This window comes from Corythoichthys intestinalis, chromosome 15 (genome assembly GCF_030265065.1).
Source record: "Corythoichthys intestinalis isolate RoL2023-P3 chromosome 15, ASM3026506v1, whole genome shotgun sequence".
Lineage (NCBI taxonomy): Eukaryota > Metazoa > Chordata > Actinopteri > Syngnathiformes > Syngnathidae > Corythoichthys > Corythoichthys intestinalis.
This window is the reverse complement of record NC_080409.1, coordinates 52,644,857-52,658,625: the sequence shown is the minus strand read 5'-3', so window position 1 is coordinate 52,658,625 and position 13,769 is coordinate 52,644,857. Positions and strand designations below refer to the sequence as shown.

General features: G+C 40.2%; 1 long non-coding RNA gene across 1 annotated transcript in view; it reads left to right on the top strand.

The window, feature by feature from the left end:
• Window positions 1-775: 775 nt before the first annotated feature.
• LOC130931153 (uncharacterized) overlaps window positions 776-13,769 on the top strand; it is a 57,547-nt gene continuing 44,553 nt past the window's right edge. The window contains exons 1-2 of the long non-coding RNA XR_009067165.1: window positions 776-1,101; window positions 1,273-1,402. This is a non-coding gene — a long non-coding RNA (uncharacterized LOC130931153). The remainder of the gene's footprint in view (window positions 1,102-1,272; window positions 1,403-13,769) is intronic.

The window sequence follows — 13,769 nt, the reverse complement described above, 5'->3', positions numbered from 1 at the left end:
TCGAGTAGGGAGCTGCTTAGATAGAAGGGTCCTCCTGTATGTTTTCTACTGTTAACGTTAAATTAACTGTGAGAAATGTAGTGAACCGAGGTCCACCCCCTTCTCCCCAATCGTACTTTTTATGTTATTTATGTGGTCTTAAAGCAGCCCACAGGATATTTCATGTTTTTGAGTTTGGCTCTGCTTGTGGGCAAAAGCAGTAGTGTTTTATCTGAAGGACAGCTCCATTTTTATTTTTTGTTATTCCCTAACAAAGAAGTTTTTTCAGTGATATTTATATTTTAGTTAGACAATGTTGAGTGGTCTTAAGACACTTTTTTTTTTTTTTTTTTTTTTAAATTCCTGGATCGTCAAGAGATGATTAACAAGCTTGTATTTATTTTGTATGTTAATAAAATTTATGTTCAAATAATGCAAATTAAAATTGCTCTTAAAACCTGGACCTTTTTTTCTGGAGGTTTTCAAAATGTTTAGTAGTTTTTGAAAATAAAGGTTTGAATTGAGCAGTGTAGGCGGAACCAATATACATAAAACTTAGTATAAATCAATACAGATTTATTTTGCATTGATTATGAATGTCCCGTCCCCAGCAAAAAGTGTACATGCAAGGTATGCTGTTATATCGTCCCTACCACTGTTGAGACCAAACCTACGCCCTTGCGGCCACACCTGGATTGCCTCATCAGGTGTTGTTGCCTAATGAGGCAATTGCCGGCAGGTGTGGTGGTGGCCGCCCAGGGGTGTCGCCGTCTATTGTGCTGACCCCTGTGGTGAGTCCTGTGGCACTGGGACGCCACAATATATATATTGTATCTTGACACTGTTCGCGTTCAATCCTCGGTTATTGTTAAAGATTTGAGAGCTTAGGTTTTAGGAAATGCTCAATATCTTGACTCCTCAGGTGTAGTTTTAGCTAAGCAAAGCAAAGGACCATCTCTAAGGTGCTAGTCCAGGGGTGGGCAAACTGCACCCTCTGTCCCCTCTCAATCTCCGCCTATGACACTATCTACCTAATTATTAGTGATCAGTAAATCAATTTTGCCTATCGTTCTGTCACATTACTTCAATGGAAACATCATTCCTACAGTGCCAATGAGACAGGTAACGGCTTCTCCGTGTTTCTTTTTGGAAATTAAATATTTATTCAGGATTTGATTTAAAAAGACCTTCAAATCCAGTGTGCCTTCTACCTTGTTGACCCTGTTTGTCTGTGTGCCTCTCAAACTAAAGCGCTATAACGTTTGTGTTGCATTGCTGTTTGTAATCCTACAGCTGAAGCAACATGTTCAGAATGCCAGATGCATTACGGAGAGAGAGAGAGAGAGACAATTTTTCAGACATTGCCTGGAGCTTTGGATTTGCTGGCTATGCCTGTTTCCTTTCTTGAAACAACCAGTGACATGTAAGATCAAGAATTACACAACACCCACTCTTATAATCAAAGCCATTTTTCTTCTGTTATAAATGGAGTATACAGTACAGTACTAAGTATTGCAAATTAAAATCTGCAAATTTTTAGATAGTAGCTGACTATCTTAGAAACATTGGGAATTAAAAAATGTTTTAGATACAGCTGTTTGTACCAGCAATTGCTTATATTTAGGACTTCTTGTTTTCACAAGGTTTTTATTCAGGAAAATGAAAAATTATTAACCTTTTTCCCTATGTGTAGGACGCAGCACATACAGTGGGGCAAATAAGTATTTAATCAACCGCTAATTGTGCAGGTTCTCCCACTTGAAAATATTGGAGAGGCCTGTAATTGTCAACATGGGTAAACCTCAACCATGAGAGACAGAATGTGGAGAAAAAAAAACAGAAAATCCCATTGTTTGATTTTTAAAGAATTTATTTGCAAATCATGGTGGAAAATAAGTATTTGGTCAATACCAAAAGTTCATCTCAATACTTTGTTATGTACCCTTTGTTGGCAATAACGGAGGCCAAACGTTTTCTGTAACTCTTCACAAGCTTTTCACACACTGTTGCTGCTATTTTGGCCCATTCCCATGCAGACCTCCTCTAGAGCAGTGATGTTTTGGGGCTGTCGTTGGGCAACACAGACTTTCAACTCCCTCCACAGATTTTCTATGGAGTTGAGATCTGGAGACTGGCTAGGCCACTCCAGGACCTTGAAATGCTTCTTACGAAGCCACTCCTTTGTTGCCCTGGCTGTGTGTTTGGGATCATTGGCATGCTGAAAGACCCAGCCACGTCTCATCTTCAATGCCCTTGCTGATGGAGATTTGCACTCAAAATCTCTAGATACATAGCCCCATTCATTCTTTCCTTTACACAGATCAGTCGTCCTGGTCCCTTTGCAGAAAAACAGCCCCAAAGCAAAATGTTTCCACCCCCATGCTTCACAGTGGGTACGGTGCAATTCAGTATTATTTTTCCTCCAAACAAGAGGACCTGTTTTTCGACCAAAAAGATATATTTTGGCTTCAACTGACCATAACACATTCTCCCAGTCTTCTTCTGGATCATCCAAATGCTCTCTAGCGAACCGCAGACGGGCCTGGATGTGTACTTTCTTCAGCAGGGGGACACGTCTGGCGGTGCAGGATTTGAGTCCCTGGCGGCGCATTGTGTTACTGATAGTAGCCTTTGTTACTGTGGTCCCAGCTCTCTGTAGGTCATTCACTAGGTCCCCCCGTGTGGTTCTGGGGTTTTTGCTCACCGTTCCTGTTATCATTTTGACGCTATGGGGTGAGGAGGAAGTTGAAAGTCCGTGTTGCCCAACGACAGCCCCAAAGCATCACTGCTCTAGAGGAGATCTGCATGGAGGAATGGGTCAAAATACCAGCAACAGTTTGTGAAAAGCTTGTGAAGACTAACAGAAAACGTTTGGCCTCCGTTATTGCTAACAAAGGGTTCATAACAAAGTATTGAGATGAACTTTTGATATTGACCAAATACTTATTTTCCACCATGATTTGCAAATAATTTCTTTAAAAATCAAACAATGTTATTTCCTGGGTTTTTTTCCCCACATTTTGTCTCTCATAGTTGAGGTTTACCCATGTTGACAATTACAGGCCTCTCAAATATTTTCAAGTAGGAGAACGTGCACAATTGGAGGTTGACTAAATACTTATTTACCCCACTGTACCTTAAGGTTTCAACCAAAAGCTTTCCTTGAGTTATGCACCACCGTTCGCTTGTACCTTTTAATTCAAGATTTGCAATTAAATCATTCATAGTACAGGACAACGTCACCCTACAGTTTTGTAGACTACTCTCTTTTTCAGTAAGTTTGAATGTACACAGGATACCGTCGTCCTTAAAATGAGTTAGCCGCGCAAATCGTATCACTCATACATTTGGGTGAGTGAATTTCCTCCCTTGAGATGCCTTTAGTCCTTAGGCTTTGCTTAAACCCTTGGCCTGGAGATGCAGAGGTGAGGCCAGTACTTCGCAAACCGAGGCCGTGCACAGACTTGACTGGATGTCAGCTCCGCCTCCGGGAACTCCAAGTATTTTGCAATCCGGCTCGAAGGACCAATTAAATATCAAGTTCAAATATAAATCCGTAGGGTGACATTTAGAAGCTTTTTGTGAAACTTGCAAGGATAACGGGAGGGAACTATATAAAGCAAGATTGTTCTAAACCTCCCCCTCCCGTGACCTTTTATTTGGGTTGGCCCTAGCAACAGATGGGTGTATTGCCCTCAAAAAGGAATTGGGCACGCAAGCTGGCGACACCCCTTGAACTTTTTTGACTATGTGTGTGTATGTTGGTGGATTTGGATACATGTGTCTCAAGACATTTCATGTAGCGATATGCATTTGGCAACAGGTAAAATGCGACAGTTTGATTTCTTAATGTCTTCGGCTTGTCTCAAGGCCGACCTGTGGAATGAAAGCCTGTTTGGACCTGTGTTAAGTGACAAGGCAGTTTTATTGAGAGCAAAACATGTCTAGCTACAGTGCTGGCCAAAAGTACTGGCACCCTTGCAATTCTGTCAGATAATGCTGAATTTCTCCCAGAAAATGATTGCAAGTACAAATGCTTTGGTAGTAATATCTTCATTTATTTTGCTTGCAATGGAAAAATGGAATGGAATGAAAAAAAAAAAAATGAAATCATTATCATTTGAGACAAAACTCCAAAAATGGGCCAGACAGAAGTATTGGCACCCTCAGCCTAATACTTGGTAGCACAACCTTTAGACAAAATAACTGCAAACAACCGCTTCTGGTATCCATCAATGAGTTTCTTCCAATGCTCTGCTGGAATTTTAGACCATTTTTCTTTAGCCAACGACTCCAGGTCTCTCAGATTTAAAAGGTGCCCTTTTCAGATCTCTCCACAGGTGTTCTATGGGTTTGAGGTCTGGACTCATTGCTCGCAACTTTAGAAGTCTCCAGTGTTTTCTCTCAAACTATTTTCTAGTGCTTTTTTTAAAGTGTGTTTTGGGTCATTGTCCTGCTGGAAGACCCATGCCCCATGCTGGAGACCCAGCTTTCTCACACTGGTTCCTACATTATGCAGCAAAATTTGTTGGTAGTCTTCAGACTTCATGATGCCATGCACACGGTCAAGCAGTCCAGTGCCAGAGGCAGGAAAGCAACCCCAAAACATCGGAGAACCTCTGCCGTGTTTGACTTTGGGGACCGTGTTCTTTTCTTTGAAGGCCTTGTTTTTTTTCCCTGTTAACTCTTTGTTGATACCTTTTCCCAAAAAGCTCTACTTTTGTCACATCTGATCAGAGAACATTCTTCCTCAACGTTTTTGGCTTTCTCAGGTAAGTTTTGGAAAACTCCAGCTCTGCTTCCTCAAAGTTATGCTTCTCAAGTCCTCAGACAGTTCTTTGGTCTTCTTTCTTTTCTCCATGTGCAATGTAGTACACAGGACAGAGGTTGAGTCAACTTTAATCCATTTTAACTGGCTGCAAGTGTGGTTTAGTTGCCCCCGTGACTTGTTATGTGCCACAGGTTAGTAACAGGTGATGTTAATTACACAAATTAGAGAAGCATCACATGATTTTTCAAAGGGTGTCGATGCTTTTGTCCGGGCCATTTTTGGAATTTTGTGTAAAATGATAATGATTTCATTTTTTTCTCCCATTCTCTTTTGTGTATTTTTTTCATTGCAAGCAAAATAAAGGAATATTCGTTTTATGGGAGAAATTCAGCATTATCTGACAGAATTGCAGGGGTGCCTATACTTTTGGCCAGCACTGTATATTTTTCTGGCAATCAATCACTAAAACATGTCTTTATTGTAAGCAATCATTATTAAAAGCAAATATTTAATAAGCATCTCATAACTATTTTATCATGCTGTTCCCAAAAGTCAAGAAACTGCATTCCAGCACCTCACGGACTCTGTAGCACCTCAGTTAACACGAGTTAAAAGTTCTGGACAATTCACAAGGCTTTTAATATTCCCAAGAGTTTTCAAAAACTGTTTCTTTCTCAGAAACAAAGCGATCATAGCAACCAGTCCAATTGCCAGACACACTTGCAGCCAGTTTACGGTCTGTGCATTGAACTGTAAAATTATATGGTGTGTTAAATTAGTAGCTAGTGATGAATGAAACTGCCATAATATAGATCCCTAAAGTCACTCGAAATTTAAATCAAAACCCTATTAAAAATATACTTACAAGAACAATTGTTTTGCCATGTGTTATTTATGTTAGATGGCCACCTTAACCCTCAAGCGACCAGGCTATTTCAGCGACTAATATATCAGAGTGGAAACATTTGCAACCCCATTCAGTTTATATAGGAATATTTTATATCAATGATAGTTTTAGGGATCTTTATATGTACAGTGGTATGAAAAAGTATCTGAACCTTTTGAAATTTCTCACATTTCTGCATAAAATCTCCATCAAATTTGATCTGATCTTTGTCAAAATCACACAGATGAAAATACTGTGTCTGCTTTAACTAAAATCACCCAAACATTTATAGGTTTTCATATTTTAATGAGGATAGCATACCAAAAAAAATGACAGAAGGGGGAAATAAGTAGGTGAACACTCTGCCTAAGGAGACTTAGAGACATTGAAACCAATGTTTTATAAAACATTTTAAGTCAGGTGCGTGCCCAATCACTGATGAGTGGTTTAAAGCTGCCCTGCCCACTATAAAACACACACCTGGTAAGAAATGTCTTGATGAGAAGCATTGTCTGATGTGCATCATGGCTCTGTCAAAAGAGCTGTCTGAAGACCTGCGATCAAGGATTGTTAATTTGTATAAAGCTTGGAAAGGATACGAAACCATCTCTAAAATTCTGGATGTTCATTAATTAACAGTCAGCGAAGTTGTCTACAAATGGAGAGTTTGGCACTGTTGCCTGTCCACCAAAGATGACACTAAGAGTTGAGCGCAGAATACTCAGAGAGGTATAAAAGAATCCTGGAGTGTCTACTAAAGACTTACAGAAATCACTGGCACAGTCCAATATATCTGTGCACACATCAACTATAGGTAAAACTATGGCCAAGAATGGTGTTCATGGGAGGACTCCAAGGAGGAAGCCACTGCCGTCTAAAAAAAAACACTGATGCTTTCAGCAAAATATTTTGTGGACTGATGAAACCAAAGTTGAATTGTTTGGTAATAACACAAAACGTCATGTGTGGAGGAAAAATGGAACAGCTCACCAACATCAACAACTCATTTCCACCGTGAAGCAGGGTAGAGGGTGCATCATGAATTGGGGCTGTTTTGCTGCCTCAGTCCTGGACATCTTGCAATCATTAATGGAAGAATGAATTCAAAACTTTATCAGAACGTTTTGCAGGAAACCAGAGGCTGTCTGTCAGACAGTTGAAGCTAAAAAGAGGATGGATGCTGCAACAAGACAATGATTCAAAACACAGAAGTACGTACATCAACTTCAGAATGGTTTCAGAAGACCAAAATACACGTTCTGGAGTGGCCAAGTCAAAGTCTAGACTTGAACCCCATTGAGATGCTGTGGCATGATCTAAAGACAGCGATTCATGCCAGACATCCCGGGAATCTGACTGAACTACAGCAGTTTTGCCGAGAAGAATGAGCCAAGATTAGTCCTGATCAATGTGCCAGACTGATCTGCAGCTACAGGAAGCGTCTGGTTGAAGATATTGCTGCCAAAGGAGGGGGCCACAAAATATTACATTTGATGGTTCACTACTTATTTGTCCCCCTTCTGTCATTGTTTGCATAATATCCTCATCAAAATCTGAAAACCTATAAATGTTTTGGTGGTTTTAGGTAAAGCAGACACTGTTTTTTCATCTGTGTGGTTTTGACAAAGATCAGATCACATTTGATGGTGATTTTATGCAGATATGTGAGAAATTCCAAAAGGGTTATGTACTTTTTCATACCACTGTATTTCTCTCTCCTATATACAAGTATACAGTTGTGGTCAAAAGTTTACATACACTTGTGAAGAACATAATGTCATGGCTCTCTTGAGTTTCCAGTTATTTCTACAACTCTGATTTTTCTCTGATAGAGTGAGTGGAACAGATACTTCTTTGTCACAAAAAACATTCATGAAGTTTGGTTCTTTTATGACTTTATTATGGGTGAACAGAAAAAAGTGATCAAATCTTCTGGGTCAAAAATGTACATACAGCAGCGCTAATATTTGGTAACATGTTCCTTGGCCGTTTTCACGTCAATTAGGCGCTTTTGGTAGCCATCCACAAGCTTCTGGTTGAATCTTCGACCACTCCTCTTGACAGAATTGGTGCAGTTCCGTTAAATTTGATGGCTTTCTGACATGGACTTGTTTCTTCAGCATTGTCCACAAGTTCTCAATGGGGTTTAAGTCAGGACTTTGGGAAGGCCATTCGAAAACCTTAATTCTAGCCTGATTCCATTACCACTTATGATGTGTGTTTGGGGTCATTGTCCTGTTGGAACACCAGACTGCGCCCAAGTTGCCTGGTACACCAGACTCAACGCTGTTCCAGCTATTGAGTCTGGCCACCATTCCCACAGATACAATTTCCAGGGCGGAGCAAGCCACAGCAAACAGACAGCGAAGTGGACCAATCAGCGACGGGCAGACGTGACGTTATTAACTGACGACGGAAGGACGAGGGACTTGCACGCAGAAGCAAACATACGAAGAGAGCGGAGTTTATTCAACGTGGCTAGCGCGAGACAGACTATTGTCAATGACTCGTGTTGCTGTGTTTTTGGTAATTTAAAACTGAATTTACCGCGGATTGGAACATGTTTTCGGTTATCCCGTTGACCATCTGTGTTGTGGAGACGACTTTCGGCGCGCAAGAGTGACGTTTCTCGTGAAGAACACGTCACGCAAATAAACGAATCTGATTTGTCGATTGATTTTGTACCTGCTCGAAAAGGCCGTTAATGGGATGGTTCCCAGACTATTTCTCTCAGTGTTTGAAAAATACAGGGAGAATAGTCTGGCAGAGCCAGGCAAGCGCCCAAGACCCAATCTTCGGGCTGATGACGTTAGGTTATCTTGAAGAATTTCTTCATTATCCCATTTACTCTCTGTAAAGAACCAGTTCCATTGGCAGTTAAACAGCCCCACAGCATAATACTACCACCGCCGTGCTTGACGGTAGGCATGGTGTACTTGGGGTTAAAGGCCTCACCTTTTCTCCTCCAAACATATTGCTGGGCATTGTGGCCAAACAGCTCGATTTTTGTTTCGTCTTTCCTCCAGAAGGTCTTATATTTGTCCATGTGATCAGCAGCAAACTTCAGTCGAGCCTTAAGGTGCCGCTTTTGGAGCAAGGGCTTCCTTCTTGCACGGCAGCCTCTCAGTCCATGGAGATGCAAAACATGCTTGACTGTGGACACTGACACCTGTGTTCCAGCAGCTTCTAATTCTTGGCAGATTTGCTTTTTGGTGATTCTCCGTTGAGTCTTCACCCTTCTGACCAATTTTCTCTCAGCAGCAGGCGATAGCTTGCATTTTCTTCCTGATCGTGGCAGTGACAAAACAGTGCCATGCACTTTATACTTCCAAACAATTGTTTGCACTGTTGCTCTCGGGACCTGCAGCTGTTTTGAAATGGCTCCAAGTGACTTTCCTGACTTGTTCAAGTCAATGATTGTTCAAGTCAATAATCACTCACAAGAAATTGCTAATTTGTGTTGCTATATGTATATTTTTAACCCAGCAGATTTGATCACTTTTTCTGTTAACCCATAATAAAGTCATAAAAGAACCAAACTTCATGAATGTTTTTTGTGACAAAGAAGTATCTGTTCCAATCACTGTAACGGAGAAAAATCAGTTGTAGAAATAACTGGAAACTCAAGAGAGCCATGACATTATGTTCTTCACAAGTGTATGTAAACTTTTGACCACAACTGTATTTTCCGTCACCTTTTGTAAAAACTTATGCAATTTATTTTATTTATTAAAAAAAATAAAAATCAGGAAAAAACACACACACTAATAAAACAATATAGATCTATATGACCCCGCAATTTAGATTATACTTGCCAAACGGATCATGCGATGCTTGCAGAATTCAATGAACAAACAGACGACAAATAGTTTGACAAATTCCTGGCAGGAATGATGTTTTTTAATGATTAAAATTTGAAAATGAGCGTGCAAAAATATATGCCCGGGGTCATATATGACCCCACTCGGTCGCTTGAGGATTAATGACAGCCGGATGGATGGAATAGTATGGCAATGTTTGTGGTTCCTCATTAGCTATGTGTGGCTGTTAGGCTTGTTAATTACACACATTATCAGTCATTAATGCAGTTTTCCCCAGTGCCTGACACGGACCAGGAGTTTGGCCTTCAAGGAGGGCAGAGAGGTTGGAAGATAGTGTTTGAGCTTTGAGGAGCCACGTTTCCATCAAGCAGTGTAGTAGATTGATTACGCTTGTATTTCTAGAGTGGGGAGCGCAAGTGGGATGGTGATAGTTGTATAATCTAAGCAAATGGTGTGATCACATTGTATGAATGTGTTGTGATTTGACGATTGAACCTACTAAAGCGCAACAATGTAAAAAGTCACATATATTATAACTGAAAAAAAACAATCCTAAAATAAACTATGTGCACAAATTTGTAACTTGTACTGTATAACAAATCAATTTTCAATCAACCCCCCCACCCTCAACCTAACTCGTCAGCGCTGAAGAGTTCGGGTGGGGTTTTTGGGGATTTAGCCATACGGTTGCTAACCTTCATATGCTACTGTTTAGCCACAACTGGGATTAATTACTTTATTGCTATTCATCCTTCACACCGCTGGAAACAGAAATGTTGTTTAATCCACCTGCAGGCAACCGACTACATACAACAATTTGGCAAAGCGCAGATGACGAGAAATTAAGTCTTTTACTCTGCCGTTTAGCTTTAGCGTTCGCAACAGGAGGATGACGTCGGCAGGGTCATGGTTTCATCTGATTTAGAATTCAGCCCATTGAGGGGGAAATATTCAGAAGGAGGAAAATGCGACGAAAAGTGCGGCAAAATGTCATTGTTCCAATCTCTCTACGCCAATATTTTTACAGGATATTCTTTTTATCAAAGTATTTTTCCCCAATTGCTAAATAATTTGGTATGGTCATGACAAATATGTCTTGTGCTAAATGGAATATGAAATATTAAAAATGAATTTATTCAGTACGACTTGGCAAAATTACTTAGAAATGGTCAAAACTGTCAACTTCTTGCACCTCCCGATGCCACTGGAGTTAGTCAGGCTTTTGTCATTTCCCTGCCCTTCGGAAAGCGTATGCAAACCAAGAGGTGTGACAGCTAGCCGACATGCTAATCCGAACCGAGTGATGTTTCAAAGTCCTATTCTTGCCTTTCGAAGCGAAAAATCACACAAAACTATCCAGGAACATGTCAGACGGTGACGTGGTTATCGATTGTCTTTGCCGATTGGTTAAAAGCAACAACAACAACAAAAAATTGTGGAGCTAACATTTATTTTACGTAAATATATCGAAGTATGATGCTAGTCTGTCAGTCAATGTGGCGGCTGCCATATGTAAACAGAGCTTCTCCAGTGAAAATTCTGGTGAATAAATGCTTAAATCCCTAAATTCTTTATAGATATGGACGTAAAACAGTCTCGATTCTTGGTTAAAAGCAAAAAGTGCAGTTAGCATTTATTTTTCGTAAATATTGAGAACTATGAGGCTAGTCAGTAAGGAAATTAGTGGCCGCCACATGTAAACAAAAAGCTTTTTTCCGTTGAAGATTGTTGTGAATAAATGCTTAAATCCCTGAATTCTTCATAGATATGGATGTAAAACGGTCTCGATTCTTGGTTAAAAGCAAAAAATAAATAAATAAATAGTGCAGTTAGCATTTATTTTACGTAAATATATCAAAGTACGATGCTAGTCTGTCAGTCAATGTGGCGGCCATATGTAAACAGAGCTTCTCCGGTGAAAATTCTGGTGAATAAATGCTTAAATCCCTGAATTCTTTATAGATATGGATGTAAAACAGTCTCAATTCTTGGTTAAAAGCAAAAAAAAAAAAATCTGCAGTTAGCATATTTTTTACGTAAATATTGCGAACTATGAGGCTGGTCCATAAGGAAATTAGTGGCCGCCATATGTAAACAAAAAGCTTTTTCTGTTGAAGATTCTTGTGAATAAATGCTTAAATCCTTGAATTCTTCATAGATATGGATGTAAAACAGTCTCAATTCTTGGTTAAAAGCAAAAAAAAAAAAAAAAAAAAAAAAAAAAAACAACAACAAAAAACGTGCACTTAGCATTTATTTTACGTAAATATATCGAAGTACGATGCTAGTCTGTCAGTCAATGTGGCGGCCGCCATATGTAAACAGAGCTTGGCCAGTGAAAAGTCTGGTGAATAAATGCTTAAATCCCTGAATTTTTTATAGATATGGACGTAAAAGAGTCTCGATTCTTGGTTAAAAGCAAAAAAAAAAAAAAAAGGTTAGCATAGCATTCGTGCGTTACCCTATTGGATCCGCCAGCCCTCGAAACCTGACACTCTAAACTGTAACTTGAATATGCTTTAGAATTATAATAATAATGATGTTATACTTGTATAGCGCTTTTCCACCTTTCAAGGTGCTCAAAGCGCTTTACACTCTACATTGCCATCTACCTACTGGTGACGCAGCACCAGGAGCAATTTGGGGTTCAGTATCTTGCTCAAGGATACTTAGGTGAGTTCATCAGGGCAGAGAATTGAACCCACAACCTCTGGGTTGGGGGACAGCAACTCTACCACTGAGCCACACCACCCCATCCCAGAATGATACTATATGGCTGGAAAATATAAAAACCCTTCACCCCAGCTAAAATTGGAGAGCCCGGCTAGGTAACAGTTGGACGGCAACGAGGAACTGCTTCCCCGCCAATGCATTTTATTCACCTTCTGTTTAAAATTTCTGTTGTTTTCATTTAATCTCCAACTTGTCCTATATATTTTTTGTTTTTCTCCTCCCCTGTTTCTCACCTTTATCTCTTCTGAGCTCGCTCTCTGTCAAATGGGATCCCCGATGACAGTGCCTTCCCTCCCCTTTTTTCCACTTCTCTTTCTTCCTGTATTCTTCAGCCTCCCCCCCCCCCCCCCCCAACATCACAATCAATACTCCCCTCCTCCTTCTTTACTAGCGTTTGTGTATATCTTCTGGGCTCGCCTGAGATGCAAATGACACAAGAAAATGATAAAAGTTGCATGTTGGCACCACCATAATTAAATATTAAAGACTCCTACCCCAACTCCCCCCATTTTTAGTAGCGGGGATGCCTCCAGATATTGCTTTCACGTTACTGCAAAGAAAGCGAGCGATATTTATGAGATGCTTAATTTAGAACGCTAAGGTTTCATAATGTATTTCTCCCTGCGTATTATATCATAAGCAGAAAAATAAACGAGGTTAAATGGGTTAAATGCGGTGAGCTGAGCTGTTTTGACAGTAGTGTTATTATTCTCTTGTTGATTTATTATATTTATGACATTGATGATGGTCTGGTTTAGAGCTCTGCTACAAGTATATGAAATCAACTCACGTCCTGTGACTAATTCATCAAATTAAAATACTTTTTTTCCTGCTTATTTTGAGAGGCTGTTACATCACTGTTACATATGTTATTCTGATGCAAAGTCTGACCCACTTTCTTGAATTGTATTGTTCCAAGTCCTACAAACCCTGTATTCTATGCACTAAATGAGGACCCCAAAAATCATTGTGTGTGCGAGTCAGTTGGTTTCTCTGTGCGTCTTTTGCACACACTGTGTATTTATGTGTCAGTGTGCGTTTACGTCATCTGTTGGCTTGGTATTGCTTAACTGCGCCCCTACAAGTGTGTGTCATGACTGCCTCCCAACATGGGGTATCAGCTTTTCTGGTGTGCTCATCCAGGCAAAAAAAAAAAAAAAAGAGTGGGAGGCTTGGAAGAATCGAGGGTGGAAGAAGGGCTTGTTGCTTTTAATTGAATTGTAAATGCGAATGGAAGGGGAATGGGGCTGCTCTGAGCTGGGACAGACAGCAGATGGAAGGCAGGGTCTGCCCTGCAGGGTGAGAGAGGTTAGAGGGGAGATGGGTGGGTGGAGGGCTGATGGATGGATGGACGGATAGGGGGAAGGGAGCAGAAAAATGGGCTTATTGCATGAAAATGACATGGATCCATTGGCTCTTTGGGGTCTTGAATGAAACCCCTTAATTTCAGGCTTGCCTTAGTTGGGAAACACCAATGTGATATCTTGAGTCATATTAAAATGTAGTCTATTTATTTCTTATTACCAGATTTTGAACACGAGTGTAGATTCTCAGCTATCATTGGAATCCATGAAGGCAC